The sequence below is a fragment of the Haliotis asinina genome, chromosome 2 (genome assembly GCF_037392515.1).
Source record: "Haliotis asinina isolate JCU_RB_2024 chromosome 2, JCU_Hal_asi_v2, whole genome shotgun sequence".
Taxonomy (NCBI): domain Eukaryota; kingdom Metazoa; phylum Mollusca; class Gastropoda; order Lepetellida; family Haliotidae; genus Haliotis; species Haliotis asinina.
The window spans coordinates 21,807,181-21,833,628 of NC_090281.1; the positions used below are offsets into that span (position 1 = coordinate 21,807,181).

The 26,448-nt window shown below is 42.5% G+C and overlaps 1 protein-coding gene across 1 annotated transcript in view; it reads left to right on the plus strand.

Moving 5' to 3' along the window:
- Positions 1 to 6,986: 6,986 nt before the first annotated feature.
- The window catches only part of LOC137273392 (voltage-dependent calcium channel type A subunit alpha-1-like), a 347,991-nt gene continuing 328,529 nt past the window's right edge, over positions 6,987 to 26,448 (plus strand). Inside the window, exon 1 of the mRNA XM_067806035.1 lies at positions 6,987 to 7,069. The gene's annotated coding sequence lies outside the window, so the exon portion shown is untranslated. The remainder of the gene's footprint in view (positions 7,070 to 26,448) is intronic.

Sequence of the window (26,448 nt, forward strand, 5' to 3'; positions counted from 1 at the left end):
TTTTAGCTATTTTGTGTCTTTATCAATTCCTAACTTCGTAAATGCAGGTCCGCTTTGGTGTCTCTAGTTGTCTAGTTACGTATATACACAAGCACGTGTGTGTCTCTATCATTTTTTAGCTATTTTGTGTCTTTATCAATTCCTAACTTCGTAAATGCAGGTCCGCTTTGGTGTCTCTAGTTGTCTAGTTACGTATATACACAAGCACGTGTGTGTCTCTATCATTTTTTAGCTATTTTGTGTCTTTATCAATTCCTAACTTCGTAAATGCAGGTCCGCTTTGGTGTCTCTAGTTGTCTAGTTACGTATATACACAAGCACGTGTGTGTCTCTATCATTTTTTAGCTATTTTGTGTCTTTATCAATTCCTAACTTCGTAAATGCAGGTCCGCTTTGGTGTCTCTAGTTGTCTAGTTACGTATATACACAAGCACGTGTGTGTCTCTATCATTTCCAAGCTAAGTAAATGTAAAATCACTCTTGTGCTTCTACCATTCCTAGCTACGTAAATGCACCACCACATTTCCTGTAATTGAACAACATTTGTATTGATACTAGAGGTGACCGAGGCGGATGTACGTACATCATTAAGTGTACATGAAATCGAATACTTATACACTCACAGACTGCAAAAAACCCCAAATACACAAGGCAACCTCTATATCCCGGGGTATACCCTGGGCGAAGGGCGAAGCGAGTGACACAAGGGAGTGACCCCCATGACAAATAATTATCAGCCAATCCCGTCAACATGGTCCATCACAGCGGGACTCAGAAGTTTTCAGCCACCTCTCAAAATTAAAACTACATAGCTCTTTTCACTGAATATTGTCTCTTCATTTATTTCCAAGTTTCAAATCTTGCAAAATGACGCACTCACATACAATGTGACTGAGAGTCCGAAAATACAGATACCCCCATGACAGATTGGGAAAAAGGGAAATGTCACCACCAGCTATTTTGGAATGTTAAAGGGAAGATGTCGAGTAACAGTTAGCTGACCCAGTGCAAAGATAACGGTACGACACAGGGGAAATAGACTAACAAAAAAGGAACAGATTTTCTAACACGGAGGTCATCCAGTAATATGGAAGATATCTAGTTGGTGGAGGGTGGCCTTGCAACCCGTAAGTGATGAAAACAGGGAAGAGGAGTAATAGCAGGGAATTGATCCAGTAACAGAAATGTTATATCGTAATAATGAAATTATAAAATAACATGAAGGTTGTCCAATAACAAGAGATATCACCAGTACCAGATATGTTATCACGTAACAATGAAATTGTACAATAACAGGGATGTGGACCGATAACAGGTGATATCTCCAGTAACAGATATACTACCGACAGAAAATAAGGGAACCAAGAAATTGAATGTAGATGACTTTGACTGTGACAGGGTCAGTTATCGTGGCGTATCTCCCAAACGCAACATCCAATGACAATGGAATTTCGCATAATGCATGCCCAGCACGTGCTACATGTGCATACAGAAGTTAACTCATTATGTGAAGTTGCCCGACAGATGGGTAAATAAAAAAGTGTAATTTCACGCCTGTGGGATAAGTACCGTCAAACGGGTGGGGTTGCAACGAGACCTGTGCGTGGTAGACCAAAATCAACGACGCCACGACAGGATCGTCTCATTATGTTAATTGCTCTACGCGATAGGTGTAAATCGGCCCCTGCCATGAATAGAGAATTCCGCACACTCACTGGAAGACGCATTTCAACCTCAACCGTTAAAAACCGACTCTATCAAGCTCGTCTGAAAGCAAGACGGCCTTTTAAGGGTCACCATAAGCGCCAAAGATTGGCATGGGCTAGGCAGCATCAGGGACCGGCTATGCGCCACTGGCGTTACACCATGCTCTCTGATGAGTCAAGGTTTTGCCTACGATTCACAGATGGCAGAAAACGTTGTTGGCGTCGGAGCGGGGAGCGATATGCCAGAGCAGCAATTCTTGACCATGATCGATATGGAGGTATAGGTGTGTCATGGTGTGGGGTGGGATTACACATGACAGACGATCAGATTTGGTCATCATTAACGGAGCCATGACTGGTCAGCGATACGTTGACCAAATATTGTGTCCTGTTGTGGCTCCATTGGCTAGAGTTATCGGCCGAAATTTTGTATTCCAAGATGATAATGCCAGACCACGTCGGGCCCGAATTGTCTCCGCTTCTCTCCGACAAGAAGGTATCTAGACATTGGACTGGCCCTCTAAGTCCCCAGACCTGTCCCCAGTTGAACATCTCTGGGACGTTCTTGGTCGAAGGGTGTACGCCAGGGACCCAGGACCCGCCAACCTGGCCCAGCTTGGTGCAGCTCCCCAAGAGGAATGGCGGGCAATACTGCGGGCAACCATCCGGAAATTGATTAACAGCATACCATCAAGGTGCCGTGAATGTGTTGCCCAACATGGTGGACACACCAGATATTGAACTTGACGCCTAAAATTGATTTAGTGGATATTTAAAGCAGTTTCGAATTCGCTATTATTTATAGTTTCCTTATTTCTTGTCGGTAGTATATGTTATCACGTAACAATGAAATTATACAATAACAGGGAGGTTACAGAGTAACAAAGATGCTTTCGCGTAGCAACAAAGTTATATGATAACAGGAAGGTGGCCTAACAACAAGGAAGTGTGCCTATAACAAGGAAGTTATCCACAAAGAGAGATGTTATCACTTAACAATGGAGTTATACTTTAACCCGGAGGTGGTCCACTAACAAGGATGTTATCATGTAACAGAGATGTTGTCACTTAGCAATGATGGTTTACAATAACAGGGAAATGGTACAATAGTAAGGACGTTATCCAGAAAGAGAGATGTCATTACGGGGGTGGTCCACTAACAAGGACGTTATCCTGTAACAGAGATGTTGAAAATGGTTTGATGACAGAGACGTGCGCCAATGAGAGGGAGGTCATCCAGCAGCAAGGGAGTGAAATGAATAGGACAAGTAGGCCGTAACATGTTCCAGCCGAAGATATGCAATATCTTGGTAGTGTATTCAGTTATAAAATTACATTTGAGTGCTAGCCGTAAGACGTCTGAGCACAGTGCACTATCATCCTGGTATTGCAGATTGAATTAATCTAAGTATACGTGTTCAACAAGTGTGTTGCCATGACGAACAGTTCTCCGAAATGACGTGATTAACATAGGCTTCTAGTAGGGTCTGACTACCGCGATGTTCAACTGGGTCTTTGGAGATAATTTCCGAAATTAATTTAGCGGATTAGCCGGAAAATGTCAGGATTCGCGACAGCCGGCTACCAAGGGACTGGGGAACGTCTTATGCATACAAAAACACTGGGAGTAATTCTTGAACTATTAACTCTAAAACCAACAGCTGATGGTCAGTTGGATTTTTAAACTTGACAACGCACAATGTCGTGTCACGAATAGTTGCAAGATGTAAAATGTCACCAATCACATGGCGGTATAGTCAAAGATCTGTCCGAGGATATATCTGAACAGTATCAGCAATCCACATGAATAAACACCGGGTACCTTCAACCCGTTAACGCAGCTGTGCATGGTTGGCAGGTTACATCACAATGCACATTAGCTGACACCTTCCACTTGTATGCATGTCATCAAAAACGTCATGTGCTGCAGGGGTGGTATAGTCACTTTTAACACGCAGATTGTGGATAGCCAATTTCACTGTGGTGTATTGTGACTTTGTTCTGACTCAGTCTGTCGTCATGGCAATGTGTTGTGATTTAGTCAGTCATGGTGATGTGTTGTGATCCAGTCAATCGTCATTGTGATGTGTTGTGATCCAGTCAGTCGTCACTGTGTTGTGATACAGCCAGTCGTCATGGTGATGTGTTGTGATTGAGTCAGTCGTCATTGTGATGTGTTGTGATCCAGTCAGTCGCCCTGTCAAGGTGATGTGATTCAGTCAGCCGTCATGGTGATGTGCTATGATCTAGTTTGTTGAGGCTGGGAATCTTTAGCGGCACATCATCGCAGTCTTAGACAACAGCTGCATACTGCTTCAGTAAAAGCATCAAACGTCTATTGAAACATTCATTGTCCATTAAAAGGGTAAGAGTCCCATTACAATATACTTTCATCGTGCTATCTGCCTATGGAACATACTTTTTGTGGAGATTAAGAGCTGGGCCACATCTGCATCCAACACAGTTGTTGAGAACTATACAGGTGCAAAAGGAAAACGGTGATTGGTTAGCATCATAACCGATGCGAAGGGTTGGTAGAATGGTCCACACCTATAGTTTGTGTATGAGTTTCCAGCGTATAGCCCAGACTGGAAACAGTGGCTGCATCTACTGGCCGTCAGTAGTATCAATCTTATCTTGTTTGTCAATGGTTCAACAAACGTCAAAAGCATCCACAACGTTGGTCATCGGCTGGTGCACTAGTCATCTAGGTGGTTCCGTTCAAAGTATCGTGTTTTGTTTGTTGCCATCTAGCTTATCCCTGTCTGCTGCGCCAGTTTGTTATTTACACCGCGTTTCCCCGAGCAGGTTCGGCCCCAATCCGGCCGCAAGCCTTTTATCTCTTAGCTATTACGGCTAAATGCAGTATTTAAATTAGGTTGGACATAAACTACTATTTTTCTTTTAATAAATAAGGTCACGAACACAACATCATGTCACGTAAGGGAGCAATTATTCTCATCATTCTTGAGTGTAGTTTGGTTAATGAATGATGCATGGCACTATTCCAGCTCGCTCGCAGAAGGATTAAACTTGAATCACTTTTTCACACTTTAAGCTTGGTCAACAGCTTAATGATGTGGGCCAGATGGCAAAGAAGACGTTCATTGATTGCTTCTCATCTAACGACAGATCAAAATACCAGGATAGGTTACGAGGACAGACTGGAATTGGACGAGGAGAGATCGGGGCTAGACGAGGAAATCAGGGGTAGACAAGCGGTAGACAAGGACAGACTGGAAGTGGACGAGGAGAGATCGGGGTAGACAAGGAAATCAGGGGTAGACAAGCGGTAGACGAGAAGAGACTGGAAGTGGACGACGAAGAGAGACTAGAAGTGGACGTGAAGAGACCAGGGGTAGACAAGCGGTAGGCGAGGACAGACTGGAAGTGGGCGAGGAAGGACCAGGGATAGACGAGGAGATCAGGAATAGACGAGCGGTAGACAAGGACAGACTGGAAGTGGGCGAAGAGAAATGAGAGAGCAGGGGTAGACGAGCGGTAGATGGGGACAGACTGAAAGTGGATGAGGAGCGAGTGGTAGTGGACGGGGAGAGGTGAGGAGAGACCGGGGCTAGCCGAGGACAGACTTGAAGTGGACGGGGTCAGACGAGCAGCGGACAAGTACGGGCGAGGAGGGGATGGGAACTGGAAAATTAACGAAGAGATGAGAAAATGATGATGTGGAGGAGGCAGGACGGGGGAGGAAGAATAGTGAGGAGTGGACGGGGGACGATGGACTGACGTGGACAGACAGGAGAGATAGCAGCATGAATGATAATATGGAGGGAGAAGGGTGGAACCAGACGAAAGATGAAAGAGCAGGGAAACAGAGAGGGTATCACCTGTTGGAAATGGAATGGAACGAGAGGGTAGGATCCATACACGTTTGCCATCACTTCTGAAAGATTGGATGATTTTGCCGTCTGCCACTGGACTACGTTCATACGCGAGCTTCGAATGTCTTTCCGGCGAGTAGAATGGATTTCTAGGCAAGCCATGGTGGAAATAGTGGTCCATTGAAAGCATTGAAGCAAGCTGTCCTAGAGACACAATGCACGGGGAAGCATAACCGGAACACTCTGACGTTGTTAAGCAACTTTAAATATGCCATTGGTTATAACAACGTACGAATAACCACATTATACTCTGGATGAAATATTGATGCTAATTGGATGCAGTTGATGATAACAATAATACCTCACATGGGGAAGAAAAACTTGCACACTCAACACAACCGTTCTGAATGATTTTCCCGTTTCTGTAGATACTATCTATATTTAATGATACATTATTGATATCCTCATCTGACAAGTCATAAACAACGTCAACATTGCACCACTGTTGGTTGAGCAAACAAGGGCTAATTATCTCACACGTATCTCAAAGGACGACGCCAACAAACAAAGGAACACATTAGAAATTCGTCAAGAGCTAAGATTATGTTTAAAAATTAACGGATATTTTAAGGCAAATTCTGTGACGTAAAGTCGTCTGCGACAACTGTCCCCAGTTGGAAGAGGATCACGTGACAGGTGAGCTGTTCTCGATCGATCGTGACAGTGAGAGCGAAGGCTACAAAGTATCCCTACATGGACATGGTTAAGAATATATCACCCCTGCATAACTGGTAGAAAGAACAATATTGCTCTAAAACAGACTGTTCAATCAGTATTGGAAAATTGTGCTCTTCAAAAGGACGCCAGCAGACGAGTCGAATAGCTGCAACTCCACTAGTGCTCTCTCTCTCTCTCTTTCTCTACCACAATCCTGTCCCTGACAGAGCGACAAGCTCATTCCATAATAACATTCTGCTCCACACACGCTAGAGGGGCAAATGGGTCCAACGCTTGTCTCTCTAGGCAGTTTTGTCGTAGTCGAAATTAATATTTGAGGAATGAAATACCCTTATTAAATGATGTACAGCGATTGTGTGGGACACACCTTAGAAGCCGTTGGCATTGCATTACCACGTGACCTACAGCTACAATGCGATTGGTTCTCGGCACTGGGCTTTGATAGGTGGAAGGCCCAGGTAGTAACGTCATTTAGTTTCAATGTGTCGTCTGCTGCCTGTAGTAGGAATAGCGACATGCCATTTACACGGGTGATTGCAAAAAGAGTAGTGGAATTGGATACGGAACACGATATATAGTTTGTTTGTGGATATAGTGCCAACTGGAATGGTATGTGGGATCGATGCCCGTTTTAGTTCCGGAGTAGTTGACAAAGTTTTTCAGTTTTAAAAATTGTGTTGCAGTGTGTGTGAAACTTTCTTAGGCGGAGTTCATTTTAGAAGAGGATTTATTTTGCTTGCGTTACAACATCAACGGACACCCTTCTTTTTCAAGAGAATATTCAAGGTAGGTCTGTCACTTTAAACTAATATACGGGAAAAAATAATTTCAAACAAAATATTAACCATAGAAAAAATGTTCTTCAGAAAATGTCAGGTTACAAGTGGCCTGTAATGTCAACAGTAGCATTTATTAATTATAGGCATTACAATGTATATGCAGACATGAAATCATTATTGATTGCAAGGACAGTTTTAACGCATCTTTAAGCTGTTTGTTACCGTGTTTGGGCCCCACGTTTTGCTGACTTCGCTCCGTCAAAGCCCATGTTCGTCTGGTTATTAGTATCATGCTGGGGTATCGACGAAATGAAACGACAAGGAAGTACGAATGCATTTGTCTTATAACAGTGCTTTTAACGATACTCTTTACAGTGCTAACCGTCAGTTCAAACTGCGAAAGCCGCTTGCTTGTGTGACTAACATATGACTTTGAATAACAGCTGTGTGAAACGTGACAGGTTGCCCCAGAACAATCTGTTCAACCACAAATAATGTTATGCTATTATTTTGTTTTAGAAAGAATGGTTAAACTCCTAAATTTTGTCCAAAAAAAACATACCACCACCTATCATGGGTTGTCACGCTAAATTGCTGTCTACTCAAAGACGACTAAATGACTTCAGTGTTTATTAAAATGCGAATCTTTGGATATCAGCCAATCGTCTGCAACAATAATCGCTGGAATCGCTATAAAACAAATGTATGATGCGAATGTAAACCAATAGCTAATTTAATTAAGATTATTGTCTCCTACAGTGATAGCATCGTTGTTTGTATATCTCGCTTTAAGTGATATTTTTGGCTGTGAAACCCCAAAACATTTCCCTGCAATAAATGATGGTATGATATCAAGGGCAATACAACCAGCGTTATTTAAACGTCCTATCTGTGTGTTTGAGACTAGAGTATCCCAAGGGCACGTCGTATCTGGATCATCATCATCCCTGCAACCACGTCCTCTGTGAAAACACAATAGTAAAGAAAGTAGTCACATCCACCAAATGTTGTATCCGGTATTACACTTTTCCCACAAGGGATTAACAAAAGCCTTATTGTCAGTAAGGAAACTAGTGTCAGCATAAATGCTTCAATGTTGGTGTGACACAACCCTAAAGACTACTTGAAGTAAATATCCGTTATTTAGAAACTAGGTTCATTCATCTTCATCTGCACCCGATATACCTTACATTTCACTCTTCCAAGTGAGACCTTGTGTATCTGCTGCTTCCAAGTGCAGTTAGCTGTATCTGGACCCGTCTGCTGCTTCCAAGTGGTCCTTATTGCATCTAGACCCATCCGCTGCTTCTAAGTCTACTTAGCTCTATCTGGACCCGTCTGCTGCTTCCAAGTGGTCCTTACTGTAAATGGACCTATCTGCTACCTCCAAGTGCATCTTATTGTATCTGGACCCGTCTGCTGCTTCCAAGTGCTCCTAACTGTATCTGGACACATCTGCTCTTTCCAAGTGGTCCTCATTGTACCTGGACCCGTCTGCTGCTTCCAAGTGCTCCTAACTGTATCTGGACACATCTGCTCTTTCCAAGTGGTCCTTATTGCACCTGGACCCGTCTGCTGCTTCCAAGTGCTCCTTATTGTATCTGGACCCGTGTGCTGCTTCCAAGTGCTCCTAACTGTGTCTGGACACATCTGCTCTTTCCAAGTGGTCCTTATTGCACCTGCACCCGTCTGCTGCTTCCAAGTGCCCCTAACTGTATCTGGACACATCTGCTCTTTCCAAGTGGTCCTCATTGTATCTGGACCCGTCTGCTGCTTCCAAGTGCTCCTAACTGTATCTGGACACATCTGCTCTTTCCAAGTGGTCCTTATTGCACCTGGACCCGTCTGCTGTTTCCAAGTGCTCCTAACTGTGTCTGGACACATCTGCTCTTTCTAAGTGGTCCTTATTGCACCTGGACACATCTGCTGCTTCCAAGTGGTCCTTATTGTAACAGGACGAATCACACACTGACAGCAGCTTCCAAACAAATACACAATGTCTTTCAGTATGGCGTCAAATGTAAAGTAAAGAACGTATTCTGATACTTTTGTCGGATTGCATGCTCTCCGGGACTCGAACCCACACCCTCAGAGTCAGGCACCTAATCGCTAGCACACAAAGGCAGCCGTTCAACCCGCTCAGCAACAGATGAGTTAGACAACTGGTAGTTTGCTTCCAAATGCTCCTTACTGTATCTGAACCCGTCACATCCTGTCAGCAGCTTCGAAGTGCACCATATTGTATATGAACCCGTCACATTCCGTCAGCAGCTTCGATGTGTTCCTTACTGTATCTGAACCCGTCGCATCCTGTCAGCAGCTTCCAAGTGTTCCTTACTGTATCTGAACCCGTCACATCCTGTCAGCAGCTTCCAAGTGGTGCTCCTTACTGTATCTGAACCCGTCACATTTTGTCAGCAGCTTCCAAGTGTTGCTCCTTACTGTATCTGAACCCGTCACATCCTGTCAACATGCAAGTACACCCTACTGAATCTGAATCCGTCACATGCTTCCAAGGGATTGCAGTCTCTCCAGGATAGCAAGGTATAGCAATGTAATCTGGTTCAGGAATTCTTCGATCAATATGAGCTTATATCAAATAACAATATCAATAACTGTTCATAATACATGATATGTTTAGGTAAAAAGTGACTGAGTTTTGTCTATACATGAATACATGGTTTAAGTGTTGTATATGCAAATATAACTCATTGTTTTTCAGATTAACAATCCCTTTAAAATGTTTTACCGAGATACCTGCAGTACAACCTAACGTATAACACACCATAGGATCACTCACAACCTTTTGCCATAAGTCTGCTGTGGGTTGGTATAGTTGCCCGATGAAAAAGATATCGATGTATGTATAATGGCTGTACTGGTGCATCACATAGATGTATTGGGCAGTGCAATGAAGACCTTCAAGCAATAGTTTTTTTCAATGTTACAAAAGGAGCAGATAAGGTGCCATAACTTTGAAAGGTATAAAGTCAGTATGGTTCCATTACGGTTACCGTAATGAAATATTCTACCTCGCCGTTTCCTAAAAGTTGCTTCCAAGATCTAGGTCATTTGAACAGATAAACTCGAGATTGTATGTCAATTCGTTATCCGGAGAGAATAATCTACGTTTACCCTTGCCCCTTTTATCATCACCATTTTGTCAACACAGATTTGTTGTCAGATGTACACTACATGCATGTTTTCAAAGTACAAGGCTGCACCTTAAGCCAGCATTCACACGTGCAACACGTGCGTACGTTGGAGCTCATACCGTTGTATATTGCTTATCATTCCGTAGTTGCAAAAGGAACCTACCCTTTGTTTCTTCTATTTTAAGATGAAGATTTTGTAACTTTTCCATCGGTTTTTTCCTGATCTTTTTTTAACAAGAAACTGTAGCCAGTTGTTTTAAGTCACAGTTATAGTGTTTCTTCCCCGGGGATCGCACTTGCTCGTTACTGTGAAATATTTAAATGAAAAACCATTGCTACGTATAGTTGCACCTCACATATGAATACACAAATCGATGCGTCCGTCTGGGAGGACCGAGACCTCACTTCGATACAGTTTGCCTAAATTGGAGAATCATTAGCTTGCCAACGACATCCATGGGCAGGGTTAACGAGAGAAACATACCTGACAGAGGCTGTCGAACTGGCGGACATACTGCGGTACATCATTACCATTCTTGTGCACGCCTTGAGGGTCGTCGTGTTGGGGATACAGCTGCTACTCTGTCGGAGACGTTGCACATACAGTGTAGTAAGGGGTTGGGTTCATCAAGGGCTCCCTTCACGAAGCAACCTTTGCTAACGTTAACCTTAACTCCCATTTTTTAACACTGCATTAAGGTAACCTTGGTGACTTACGATCAGCTTAGTGGTTTGTGAAAGGAGGCCCAGCACACTGCTTTTGGAATACCCGTGGAACGATGTTGGCTAGTCTGATGGAGACGGTACACATACACTTTAGCAAGGAGCAGGGGTTGGCCAGTACACCAGGGGTTGGCCGTTACACACCAGGGGTTTAGGAATACCCTTTGAACTTTGGGGGGCTAGCCTGATGGAAACATTACACATACATGTAATAGTAAGGGTGGGGGATGACAGTATCCTGGCAGGGATAGGGGTACCCGTTGTACGCTGGCGTAAGGATGAATGCAGCCGATTCTATACCTTTCAGGCGAAGTTTCCAGTGCCTATAATACTACGGTCAAAGAAGGATGTTGGGCAGCGCGTAAAACTAAACATACATGATAATGTTATGACTCTAGTGTCATTGTACTGAGCTGAACGCGTGGTGTGTGGGTTAGTGAATACCCCCAGTTCTGTGACCAGTATTACTTGAACATAAATTGATGAAAGGGGAAAGAGGTTTTACTTTGGTGGGTAACTATGGTGTGATGTTGTTCATGGCTCCTGCACGTTAGGCTTGAGGGGCGGTGTAGTAGCCATGGTCCAAGCGTCCGCCCAACCCGGGTCACGCCTAAGACCTAAGTCCCACGACGTAATATTGCTGGAATATCGTTGAGAGCGGTGTAAAACCATACTCACACGCTCGTTAGATTGGATCACGTGATGTCAGCAACGAAACATTTAAGTCCGCTTTTGCAAGCTCCAAGTGAAAACTTGTCTCAGTACTAGTAGTCCCTGCTGATACCAGCACTGGTGATGTAAGGTTGGAGTCTTAAGAGATAACCTTTTGTAGTTGCAACTTGAGAACATGGCAGCATGTCTCCTCCACCCGTCTACCAGCGAGCTATACATCATGGTCACCTGTAGACGCTGGTGTCTGCGGCACGGGGATAATGGCACTGATGGTGTCAGGTGTGACAGATGGTTGTCTCCCTTTACCCCTGTGTATTAAAGAATTGCTGCAACACCAAGACATTGGCAAACGTCTCAGTGAGGTTGTGATCATCGTCTATATTCATCTAGGCTTAAGAGGCTTTAAACATACCCTGCCATACAAAAATATAACATACCCTATTTATTCACCAAGGGGCAATATATTTTTAAATGGCTGCAACAATAAAAGTGTATCTGTTTCTATTACTCATCATTTTGAGTGTTAATGGACATAAGGTCTGACCTCACAGCATGCAATCAAACATTCCGGTTTGAACTAGACGCCAACCAATAGTGTTATTGTTTTCCATATTCGGATATAAATTCGGACATAAACCAAACTTCAGTAACGTTGTACTTTTCATGCTAGGATATGAACCATTTGTAGACCTATTCTGTTTAGTTGTGCTTTCATAGTCGGTTAGGTGCGGAATGGAGGCTCAGTGGTAAAGTTGTCCGGGGTTCGTAAAGACCGGGGTTCGATTCGTCACATGGATACAACATGTGAAGCCTATCCCTGGTGTTACGCACCGTGATATTGCTGGAATATTGCTACAAGCGGCGTAAAACCAAATTCATTCGCTCACTTAGCAAGACGAATGATGTTTGCTTTCCGACGTCATAGTCATATGGTGGCAGAGAAAATGTTCTAAGCACAAACCCTGGTCACTAAACAGATTTACAAATGGTTCAAATAGATATAAGCGCATCTGTTATAATGTTTGTTGATGCAGCTCGGATAATCTGGCATCATTTCCTGCCCAGTGCTAATGACCATGCGTTTAAAGCACTCGATACACCGCCGAATGGAGTTTCCTCTGTCTTCACTATCCATTCCTTTTAAATTGAACCTTTACACAGCAGTGGAATGGGGATATCACGTTATGCCCCCAAGATCCACGTTGTAATCAACATCAATCTAACGTGGAAAAGTACCTATTGATTGATTCGAGTTTATGTCAGAAGGTATTTAGTTGCGTCCACGCTACTGCACCAGGACTTAACAGTTCTTTATGTAAACCACAGCTTGCCTGCTGTACACTCCATACCCAGAGGCCCGCACGTACTCGCTGTCGCGGAATTCATACGTAAATAGTGTGTAATGGTAAAGGCTATGCATAAGGCAATAAACGTTGATGAAAATGATGACAGAGATGATAACGATGGTAATGACGATAATGATGATGATGATGGTGATGATGATGATGATCATAAAAACAAAGGCTATGCATAAGGCAACAAACGTGAAGTGATGATGAAGATACGGCGACGGCGACGACGACGACGACGACGACGACGACGACGACGATGATGATGATGATGATGATGATGATGATGATAAAACCAGTGGTGGAACCAGCTGACGTTGCTTAAGTTGGGATGTTTAAGAATAATAATATTTACATAGACAAGCTAATAGTTTGAAAACGCCATGCCTTTTCCATACAGCAGAGGAAGAGTTCATAATGAAACGTCTATTCATTTTGAAAACGGCCCATACCTAGGCATCTGCAAGACAGAAATTAGCAGCTCCCAATATTGGACAATGGGACATAAATGCATTTGAAATTTAATCCAAACTGAACTAACAGTACTATCAAATGTCTCTTTGGCCATGCTGGGGCTGCCGTTTGCACAAATTATAACCCTGTTTACATTGACCTTCCCACTAACTAAATCAGCCTTGGTGAATTTACGGCTCCAGTTACCATTTAGAGAAGCCCAGACTCAACATCTAAAAAAATACTCAGATGTTTTCTTTTATTATTCCCAATTACTGTCCCCACCTTCTGTTGGGGCAGCGTTTCCTTGCAGCGCTGGCAGGAAGGTCAATCCTTGTCCCCCGAAGATACTCTCTTTGTCGTCTGTTTCGCTACGGGGTAAAAACTGGAAGGAAAGCTTGTTTGAAACGAGAACAGTTTTTCAAATGCTAAAGAAAATTGGGTTAGCTCTAACTTCATATTATTCAATGAACGTGCCTACTTTCTTCTTTTTACGTGATTTTTTGCTTCTTTACCGATTGAGTACATTCTTCTAAGCAACTTCATTAGTCGGTAATCGAAATTCACATAATCTGTTTTGGACTTGCTTGAGTTAATATGACTTGCTTAATAACATAATCCCCAGGCTGTTTCTCTGTTGGGTTATCATCGGAGAACGAGTCAGCAAGTAGTGCATGCGAGTTGCGAGGTACATCTGGGGAGGTAACGTCTTTGGAGTAACCTTGTTGTCCATATGTCTAGGGATTCAACCATCTTTGGAGCACCTTTGATCTTTCAGAAGGTGCAGAATCAACCATTTTGGAGCAACATTGACCTGTTAGCGAGCATATCATGCTGGCAAAAAATGTGTCTGGGGATTCATCCATATTTCGAGGAACACTGACATTTCACAAGAAGCGCATGTCGGCCAGAAAATACACCTGGAGATTCAACCATGGTTCTGTGTAATGGTGACCAGATGCTCTGGCGGATTCATAAAGGGATAGTCTACTACAAAAGGAAACCCGATGGTGGGCATCATATGCTTTGAGAGTGCCTCGACTGGACGTTGCGCGCCACCAGCAATCACTGGCTTTGATTCCACGAACACGCTGATAGGTCTCACCGTGCAGTCGTAGCTTTTGTGTAACACAGTCAGAGATAAAAAGAAGAGATTCGATCATTTGAAAATGTGCTGGCATTTTTCCTTTCATGTGCAGAACACATTAGCTGTTCTCCATGCTGCCAGGAGCTGTGTGGTTTTCACTTGTTGTTTCGCTGTGGTTCTCTGTGAGGTCAGTATGCCACAAATCAAATTCACGAGTATCCTACGAAGTCGTTGCATGATCCATCTGTAATACCCGTAGTTTAGTGAAAACTCCTTGGGACCATCTATTTGGATGTAGGCCATCAACCTACACAGATAGAGTAACTGTGCAGCCTTACTGTAGTACATTCTCAGTTATGACGTTAGCTTCTTAGGGATACAAAATTGAAGCGGATGAATTCAATAAGACTCAAATACAATTAAAATAAAACGTGGGTAATGTTCATTTTCTACATTACTACATAATCTACCTGTGTTACGCCGGAGGTTTCAAATGAAATATTTCCGTGCTTCAAATACTCAATAATACCCAGATACTGCCCAACACATGTATCGATATTGTAAACACAAAACTAAATCAAAAGGTCCACACGCGTTTTTCTGTCCGCACATCAAATACGGGAACAGCAGTGTCATCTGTCGGACGTTCGGCTGGTTCCCATGGTAGCATCTACAACTGCTCACTTGTGACGTTATTACCGCAATGTGATTCGAATGACTTCACCACCACTTACGACGCAGCAATACAACCTTTTGCGATGTTTAAGCGTATTCATGCGCAGTGAATGCTCTTGCATTTTCAGGGAATCAAATACCATTCGATTCATGATTTTCAACCAGTCAGATTAAACAACAGAGTGACTTTTTGTTTACAATGCTTATTCAAAAATAGTTCTGTGTTCTTTCAACCAGTTTCACGTGATGGAAAGTGCGTCAAAATTCGAAATCATTCATACCGTCCTATATTTAATCAGTATAAGGTCAGCTCTCATCTTGGATAAGCTGGATTTACCACTAAAAACATGATTTGATGGAGACACTTTCATACCAAGAACAGATTGGCGGTCGTATAGATCAACCTACTCCAGACTTGAGTTACAGCAAGTATATAGTTTACCTCAGAATAATGTTGGTAGTGCCGTTGATATTGAGGTTTAGGAAAGTGTAGAGGATATTTTAAGGGATAGGGATAGGGATATAGGATTGAGATATTCTAGGGAATTGGGATATTCTAATGGATTGGAATATTCTGGGAAATTGGGGGTATTCTGGGCAATGGGGATATTCTAGATGACTGGCATATTCTCCAGACGTTATACGTTTTTGTTTCACTAACGCAAGAGATCACTTGACATGATGAATTAAACATAACACATATGTTACGGGATTTGCAGAATTTATTAGTTTATGTGTAGTGGTATAAGACTGGGAGATATATATTCTCTTTCAATAGCATTTATTCGCGAACAAAATGGAAATGTACAGAAAATGTTCCCAGATGCCCGTGTTATCATATTCATACTGTCATTGAAGGCGTTTCGGGGGAAATCGCAAGGAGGCATTGAATTCAATATATATTTCAATCGCGCCATGAATTCTGAAAAGTATTTGATTGGTACACACCACTGATTTTAGTTTGTAGGAAGTAAAGGTTAAGTGAATGAATATAATATGAAGCACATCACTGATATATAGATAATCTAGTCTGAGGGGAATATTCAACATGTATGAAACATGATACATCAGATATATCCCACAAGTACATCGTTGCAGACCTCTGGTTCTCAGTACAACTAGGCTACACTCATCATTTGCGTTCAACGTGGATCAATAGGTCAACTACTCCGCTAAGTAATAACACCATTTAATTCCACTGAATTCTACATTTAAAAAGCTGTTTATCTGTTGCCTGACGACACACGACCAAGGCGCCGCCTGCATCTCCTGTTTCACAAACACTTCCCGGCGAAGTAAACTAGCGACAAGACCTCCCAAGTCTGGTCCACGGCTATCGACTATTGCATTAGTTTATACCGTCTCATTTTATGTTCATTTGTTGAGACCGGAAGTGACCTCACTTCAACCGGATGTGATCTCCATGCACTGTTAGTTCCAGTAGAAGTCTCGCGTGATGTAACGATAATTTGATAATTGAAGTAAAGTGGTTTTCGTGCTATTTTCCCAGCATGCATATCACCTTCCGGTCGTAAACATAGGGTCTTTATGCCAGTAAGATCCACACGGTTTCTTTTTGGAGGCCAAAATCGATCATGCGAACTGCATGTCACAGTGACACTACTTATCAATGTTGACAGTGTCCTATATTGTATTGTTTATATCCTATATCATGTAAAGTATGAAACATATTTAACAATAACTAGAAAACAGGCAGCTTTATTCAACATGGCGGGTGTCTGTCGCGTGGATTACATGTCCAAGCTCCCTTGAGGTGGGATTGGGGTCCACGTCCAAGATTATTTAAAGTATAGCGACATGTTTTACGATAATCCGGATGTTCTCTGTTGTAGCCCAGTTAAAGTGTTCACAGATCACGTCGAAAACAGGGTTCGATTCCCCTCCTAGGCACAATGTGTGAAACCCATATCTATTGTCCCCCGCTGCGATATTGTTAACTCTGATTGTATAGTGCAATTTCACCAAGGCAGATGCCTTTCTCAGGCTAAAATCTGACCGATATGGCCAGTATGCATTTATTAACACCAAAGGTCAGGGGGTAAAACTGCCATATTGCTTGACCTCCGATATCTGGTCCTACGGGAAGTCAATTTGTGCTGTTGGTGACAGGGCTGACCAAGGCGTGAATGAAACGTTTTAACTTTATCTTTGATGTTTAATTTATTTCCCGTGATGTGATTTGTTCATTAGCTGGCCTGTTTATTTTTTAACCAACTTCAAATTTATCATCTTGACCTGGTGAAGATTAGAATCCCTGTGAGGAAATATCCCTATGCCTGCCATCATGATGAAAATCGGCAATATAGGAAAGCATGTTGTGTCTCTTTTTCCTTGTCAATCAAATGTACAGGATAGCGGTACATCTTCGTGATTTGACTTCAGTGTCGCGCCGACCTTCTGCGGTGTTTCAGTTCTGTCCAACTCAGCAAATATTCAGTGTCATATTTTATATTATACATTGAAAACTCGTCATTTGATGTCGCAACGATTATTAAGTAAGTTTTATGCAAATAAAGCGGGTTCCAATTAATCTGTCAGTAGAAAACTGTTTGATGAACGACTGTCACAGTTTCCATTTGAAATGTTCTTCACACACCGATATGAGTGCGCAGTTTCCATAGGAATTTTCTTCACACACTAATATGCGTACCCAATAGTGAGTGGAGAAACTCAAACTAGTTACTCTATAATTTAATGCAAAAAGAGTTTATAAAATACTGACACGTTACACGTGGCGAATTTAAGTCATACTGGCTGTTAAATATATGAAAGTATTTCTCCTTAATGAATAATGAGAATAAGGATTCCTTTCTCAAATTTGTGGACTTTAAAGTGAAATTCAAACTGTGTTAGTTTACCGTGCAACCGTGCAATCTCTATTGTTTGACTGATTTTACCTTTCCTGACTCAGTAAGTTGTTAATATTCTCTAAATAAACAAGACATGAAGTTCATTCCGAATTAGACCCAGGTTGTTTATAAACTACTAGTACGTCTTGGTAATCTTCATTTAAAAAATGTTATTATTAATTTCGGGTCAGTACCGTCACGGTGTTTTGTATTGATGTTCAAAAGTGGCGTTTGACTGATTCCAAAATAAATGAAAACACATTCCTTTGAAATAAATTTTGGAACAAGGTTGCGGAATATTTTATACAGATATGAGCGATACTCTTAAAGATTGTATATGTGAGCATACTAGTGGTTCGGTTTATTATCAAAACTGTATTATCCAAAAGGTTATACGGCGCATGCACGTCATATAATATGAATGTCAGTACGGATGCGAGCAGGCCGAGCTCGCAACTGCCCTTGACGATTTGCTATCTATCTGGCTTCGACTGAAGGTTGTTCTGACACTCACAGGAAACATGAGACATCGTTCATATCCTCTTCCGACTCGTCTGCTACAGACCTCTTCCGCCGCCATGTTGAATTCGGCTCTGGCAACAGCATCCCGCGGTATAAACAACTCTTCTTATTTGGAGGCTATCTACAATCTTTTGAAGTGTCTTTCGATGAAAACGGCGGATATGAGCATGCTTTCTTTCATCATTACGAGCTTGAACCATAAACAGGAAAATAGTGAAAGTAATTCCTCAACTGATATTTGTCGTCTGCTCCCCGATATTGTACTGAATTCATCATCCGTGACGTCAGACGTTGACGATAGAGGGAAAGTGTGAAGCGGTTCCGAGCGTGCCGCTTTTCAATTGTTTGTTTTAATTAGTGGCGTTTGGCTTATTATCGGAGATTTGACCCAAGTTTGAAAAGGCGTAGCTCGGAAGCTAAGTCCGTCATTTGTCGTGGTTTATTTGATCAGGCAACTGGGATAAGGTTTCCATGGCAACGAAGTACTCTTGGAACAAGTTGAGTTAATACCAGTAATAACACCGATAGAGGTCTTTATCCGCATACCTTGGTACGTCTCACTTTCGGCTGAGAACTAGGCAGACATTTCTCACTTTACAATTTTGCTCAACATATTGCTGTTTGTACTTATCCTAGCAACAAGGGACGTTTGGCCTTGGGATGCCCACAAAAACGGCACGAAAGGAAAATTGTATGGCTCATTTATGAAATGTTGTGATTTTGCAATTGGAAAAATCTAGTCTGTTGAGTTGAATCTACTAAAGAAACTCCGATATGACTTTGGGGAACTTCCTGCTCATGTTCATGTTCCAAGTATGAGATCTAGATCCACCGGTCAGTGTACATGAGCGGTTTTACACTACTGCTTGTATTTATCACAGAATAACTTAACCATTCCTAAACTCTCAGTGCAACTAGTGTGATTGTAGTTTCATAGTCTGTACTCCAGTTTACGGAAAGAACGGGACGCGCTCCTCTGCAAATGACGAGATGCGGAAAGCGTGGAAAGTCTTGTGTTGAGCTGAGACAAAGTACGAGTAATTACAGTGGTAAGCTCGTGTTTCTTGCGAGTCTAACTTGATTAGACATGGTCTGCGCAGCAAGACAAACACTTTCATGACACTTCTTACTATTAAACTGACAGTTATTAGGCCACTGGTCTGAAATACGTGTAAAACTGCTAATGACATGGTTGTTGTTGGTTTTTGTAAGCAGAAAACCAGATCGTATGAGGAAGTTGAAGTCCACCAGCCTTTCCCTGTAAATATCTCCCGTAGTCGAGATGTAAATTAGTTTTTGATTAGGCGCATCCGTCATATTGATATAGTTTGTGCTTATTTCCCAGATCAAAGGAAACCCCGCCATCTGTCATGGAGTTATCATTCCAAGGCTGTCAAGAGAGGCTAATTATAAAGCCATACTATCGGGTAACTGGATCTATTGTCAGGCATAATCTATAACGTAGACTTATAGTGTATTTTATTATAATGTAGTCCCTCTGTAATGACAATGAGATAGGCGCAATCGCGCAGATACACCACTGCGGGTCGTCTCGCATTGGACAAGGTGCGTTCACCGTTGTCAGAGCTTCTCAAGACGCCAGTGAAGAACCGTCAGGAATAAATGACAGCCTGAATCTTCCAATCGTTTTGCCTATAGATCACTCTGAAACGTTGCTCATAGCTAGAAACAATTCCTTTTTACGAAATAGTGATGATCAGTGAAATTAACTTGGCTGTGTATAATTACATAGAAGTGCCGAATATATATTTTCATCGGCTGGGCTTGACAGCGCATCGTAACATGGCCACTGCGAACCCACTATGCGCGATTGGAAATACAACTAGTTTATGCCGCTTCAGCATAGGTGTGACTGGGAATGGGGCGCTGGGGTGAGTACCCCCCTAGTATCCCCTATGCGTCTCGTGAAAACGGAGAAAATGAAGTGTGCAATCCACCACACCCACTCCCATCTCAAAAGTGAGCCCCTCTCTTTCTCAAAAAGCTGTATTCGTCCTTATCTAGGGACTTGTTTGGACCGTAATCGACACAGTTACGTTCTTCAGTACTTAAACATTTATACAGTATTTATACATTTATCTCTTGAAAGATAATAGTCGTATCTATCATCGTTGTACGTCGTACAGATACTGACTCTGCCCTTCCCATATATCTTACATTGCACGTTCACCGACTCGAATAAACTTCGAGAGGTTCCAAGGGACACTCCTTCCTGCGATCGCCAGTATATTTCAGCAACGAGGAGAAGGAGATAAGATAAAGACGAAATAGGTCTAGCGGGAGCTCCCGTACAAGCGTTTAACTTTGCGCTTAGCAGTGCAACTAATAATTGTACTTAGGTGAATATTGTACCCCAAGGAATTACAGTTATTTAGTTGGGAATCTTCTAAGAAATGGCCTCTATCGGTCTCCGACAGACTCCTAAAACCGTGTTTGTTTCTCTGTCAGTGAACACGAAAATGTAATGAACGGGTTACATTACTTACAAGCCTGCTGTTTGAAACACACGTGCAATTAGTTTGTCTCACAGTCCCTGAACCACTTATTTTCCGTACTTCCAGGTCCTCCCTGCAATGCTAAAGCCTTAAATTAAGCAAGTCTAGATTTTCTCAGGTGTCTCTGAATCTCTGGTTTCCTTGTTCTCCTTTCCAATTTAAATGGGTTTGTTTGTTACTATCAAAATTATATATATTCAGAGGCTAAACATAAGTCTAATGTGCAATGAAATTGCTCTCCTTCAACAAGACTTTCGTCATTTACTCCAATCAGTTTTGAAAAACAAACGACGTCATGAACCACTTTGCCAGTCGTTGTTGTACTTCATTACTCTCATTAGAGTAGCAGCATTGCTAACTTCATAATCGGTAGTCCAGACCTCATTTCTGGATTCATTTGGGCACGAAATGTTACAGAATGACCAATGACCATGATTATCTCTTCTGCTGGAAGTTTGTGAAACAGTAGAATGAATTTATGGCTTAGACAGGAACTTCTGATAACGCTGTGTGTGCACTTATGTCGTTGTCAGTGAGCGTTTACGAGAATGAAATATTGTTTAATCTCGACTTTTATGTTTCTGTGTTTTGGGCTGTATCTAATCTGCTTGATACATCGCATACTAAACAATCTACATCTTTTGTTTAACGAAGTAACATAATGGCGTCATTGTTTCCTGCGGAATAGATCGTCGATGCAGACTGTGAACCTTCAGCTGAGATCTCGCCGGCTCTCGTCGCAACGTGATTAGTGAATGTTGGTCGTGGCTGCTGCCGATGTCTCACAGATAAATGCCTTTGATCATTGCTCACTCCCTCTAAACCCCTGTCCTTTCTGTAGCGATGGTGAAGTAACACGCAGACTTCCCATCACTGACTGCTATCCGCGTATCTTCCTAGAATTCCCATCTACTTCATACTCACTGTCGAGTATCCGGTAAACCATTGGTTTACAAGATCGCTCGCTGGATGACACCGTAGCTCATTGTTTCCATATTCCTATTTAGATGAAATAGCATGTTTATACGTAACAAGTACCATTCTCTGCGCATACGATTGGATTATTAAATGCTAGCGGGGAAACATTAAGATAGAAATCTTGTTGAAATTCTGATGCCAGATCCTCGGGATGATTGTAATCATCAAGGTCAAACTGACCTTGACCAGTTCTAGGCATCACGTTTTATCAACAAAGGAACAAAAGAATTTGGGATGAAACTGATTCTTGTTGTTGAATTGTATCAAGCATTCTTCAGTGTGAGGTTCTGCCTTGAGTAGTGCAACATAATGCCGTTAATGTTTTCCAGAGGGCAAGGAAATGTGTTGTAGACTATCTAAGCCCAAATAAATCAGCAAATGTAGTATTTGATCGCTCTTTATCGTGTCTAACATGGGCAGATGTTCCAAAATTAAACTCTCTTCCGTACGTATCAAAAACAATTTAGAGACACGGTAAGTGATTAATCCAGAGCCAGACAGATAATCCGATTTAGATAAACTGTTATTACAATTATTATAACAGTAGTGAAAACATTCATGATTTGTCGCTTCATGGGTGGGCGGACACTCAATTAACCTTAAGACAGTCACCGTAAAAGCAGGCGTTAGATTGTCAGGAAATGGGAAAGATGTCGCGGGGCTCTTTATCCTTCATTGACTGATCATTGAAGCTAACGTTAACCTGAACACTAGTCACTTTATTACGTATTTTGCATCAAATATTCATAAAAATCGTTTCCAGCAAGAAGTAACATTCCTTTCACATTCCTCCGACTACTAGTAGTGAGACAAAAATGATTTTCAGACCTTACAGAATCATCATTTTAACGTTACCTGGGTCATATGTGATGTTTGTGATGGAGGTATCAAATTCAATATTTTAAATATAATGAACGTTTTTAACAAGGTCAAAGTGACACAGTCCGTCTCCTGCTTGTTGACCTTCGCTTCCAAGGATGCCTGAAAATGAAGGTCTATCCGACCATACGCAGATTCATGTAGGGGAGAGAGAGAGGGGGAGGGGGTCCTTCAATCGTTTTCTTTACCCTTTCATACTCATAGCTAACAGTAAATCTTCCATATCATGTGAAGAAACTGTCTATGCCAGGAAACTAGTCCGTCTCACAGTGCCTGAACCATAATCTTTCCCTAAGGTCTAGCCCTCTCTGCAATTGTAAAGCCCTAAAGGAAACGAGTCTAGATTTCTCCATCCCTGGTCTCACCTTTTCAATTTAGATGCGTTTATTCGTGACAATATATATATATATATATATATATATATATATATATATATATATATATATATATATATATATATATATATATATATATATATAGATAGATAGATAGATAGATAGATAGATAGATAGATAGATAGACATATAATTGAAGGTACTTTTATCTGTTTCCCAATATTAGGAAGAAATGAGCCCAGAAATGGACTTGCTCAGCTCTGTCGGACGCTTTTTGTGCAAGTCACGTATGTGTTTGAGATCGATGGTAGAGTTTCAGTAAGCCGTCTAGATAATATGGACTTCTAGTGCTGCCTCTCAACCCTGGACCTCTGGTGTCACCTCTACTGCTCCTAAAGCTTGGACCTCTGATGTTGCCTCTCAACCTTGGATCCCTGGTGTTGCCTCCCAGTCGTGGGCCTCGGCTGTTGACCTCTGGTGATGTTACCCTGACTGTCTGGTGCTGCCTCTCACTCAAACCTGGCCCTCTCCTGCTGCCTTTCAACCCTGGTCCTCTCAACCTTGGGCCCCTGGTGTTGCCTCTCAACTTTGGACCTCTGCTGTTGACTCTGTTGCATCTCAACCTTGGATCTCTGGCGTTGTCTCTCAACCCTGGCCCTCTGCTATTGCCTCTCAAACCTGGCCCTAGGAAGATGTCTTTCAACCCTGGCCCTCTGGCGTTGCCTCTCAATCCTTGACCTCTGTTGTTGCCTCTCAAGGCATCATCAGAGGATGTATTTCAACCTTCCACCTCTGGTGTTGCCTCTCATCCCTGACCCTCTGCTGTTGCCTCTCAACCCTGGGCCTCTGGTGTTGCCTGTCAATCTTGAACCTCTGGTGTTGCCTCTCAACCTTGGACCATTGCTGTTGCCTCTCCACACTGGAATCTGCTGTTGCCTCTCCACACTGAACATCTGCTGTTACCTGTCAACCCTTCACTTCTGGGGTCTCCTGTCCACGCTGGACCTCTGGCGTTGCCTCTCAATCCTTGACCTCTGTTGTTGCCTCTCAAGGCATCATCAGAGGATGTATTTCAACCTTCCACCTCTGGTGTTGCCTCTCATCCCTGACCCTCTGCTGTTGCCTCTCAACCCTGGGCCTCTGGTGTTGCCTGTCAATCTTGAACCTCTGGTGTTGCCTCTCAACCTTGGACCATTGCTGTTGCCTCTCCACACTGGAATCTGCTGTTGCCTCTCCACACTGGACATCTGCTGTTACCTGTCAACCCTTCACTTCTGGGGTCTCCTGTCCACGCTGGACCTCTGGCGTTGCATCTCAACCCTGAACCGCTGAGGACCTCTGTTGTTGCCTCTCCATCCTGGATCTCGAGGTATCTTCTGCGCTTCACCTTTACCCAAGCCTGCTGATCCGTACCTTTCATTTCTTCTATAGAATGTTCTCTACTGATATGTTATACTGCCGGATCTTGACATTAACAAGATGTGTGCGAGTGAATAGTGTTTCACACGGGTTCTAGAAGTACAGCAGCGATAAACCAGCATCAACAGTCGGCTTCGCAACTGAATCCATATGGGGAATTGAAGCCATACCTTAAACTTTGTGAAGAAGCGTTGTAACCACAGGACCACCCCCGTCCCATAATTTGAAAAATTGGCAAGGTTAAAGCGAATATTCCTGTATCGAAAATTATGGAAGACAATTGAATTGTCGAAGCCAAGGAATACATTCATTGCCATTTCCGCGTACATTGTCGACGGGAGCGACGTCAAGTAATGAAATAACGACCTCACAGCCAGTGAGGGAGTGATCATTGCACGAAAAAGGTGGAGAAGTAGAACTAGATTTTCAATCCCGTATCTAATTAAATTACTGCTCCCGGATTCGCCCAAAGTCCATTATATGAATCTTTCCACATTCACTAGGGTATCTTCTCTCCATCAAAATTCGATTTTGCCCCAAGCCACTTCGGGATTAGCCTCAAATAGAGGGATAAAAAAACAAAGAGTGTTTTGCATTGATTTTCGGCGTTAAGAAGACATAGCCCTTAACAGCGACCAGCCTCTCCGTAATAGCAGTTGACCGCGGAATGAAAAGATGAAATTAACGTCAAGTTATCCTCTCGCTATCATCTGGGAAAAACAAAGATTTCTTGTCATTGTCCATTTTCAATATTTCCATTAATTCTAGTAGCCGACAAATATTGTTTGAATAGCCTTATCATTAAAGTATTCCGCTAAATGTATTATTTTTATCTAATCTTACAATCTCAATAAATATTTGATGAAAGGTAAAGCACCAGTATAGGAGAAAGCAGAAAAAGAATAATAAACCCATGAGCACGCCAGGCTCATGGGTTTCCGACATTCTGTGTGAGGTCATTCAGGATTGGAGGCGACTCTAAATCTTTGCTTATGTGAGTGAATTTGATTTGATCCAGAAATCGGCTTCAAACATTCCCCTCAAGGAAATCGACCCGGGTCATAGACGTTTACAGTGAACACGTCAACTACTTACCACGACAGAGTCGTAAACCTGACCATGATGACAAGCTACACCCAGCACCAACTGTCTGCCCTTTATGTTCCCATTATAAAAAAATATATGTTTACTACTTAAGTCATCATTTCTTTGTCATCATGACCATTAGTCAGTGACAGACGGTGTGTGGGGTGTGTCGTCATGATCTCAAGACTTATCAGTGTGCCGCAGTACGCTACTCCGTGGACACTGTGCTGGACGGTAAGAATCGCTAAAACTATGTTGTTTGCCAATCTGTCCAGGCAGGTTCTCACGATACTGCCAATACACTCGTGTAACTGACAATGTAATTGACAAGGGAGGTGACTGAAATAGACAACTGCGTCATCAGGAATCCATGTGTAATGTAAACCCTATTGGACAACACGGCACGCCTGCCACCTTGCTAACAGATCTAGCTGATGTATATGTGGGTATTTATGTAACATATACCTAGATTCAGACAGCATCACCAGCATCAGTATCACAGTGATGAAGTAGAATGGTGATGGAAAGCCATATGTTTGTCACTGGAACTATTTCCGTCATGAATCACGCATGATTAAAATGGCAACTGTAGCAACATAATGGTTGTGCTGGTCTTGTGCATGTGCGGGTGTCCAGAAGCTGCAGTAGGTGCTACTGCTGGTGCTAC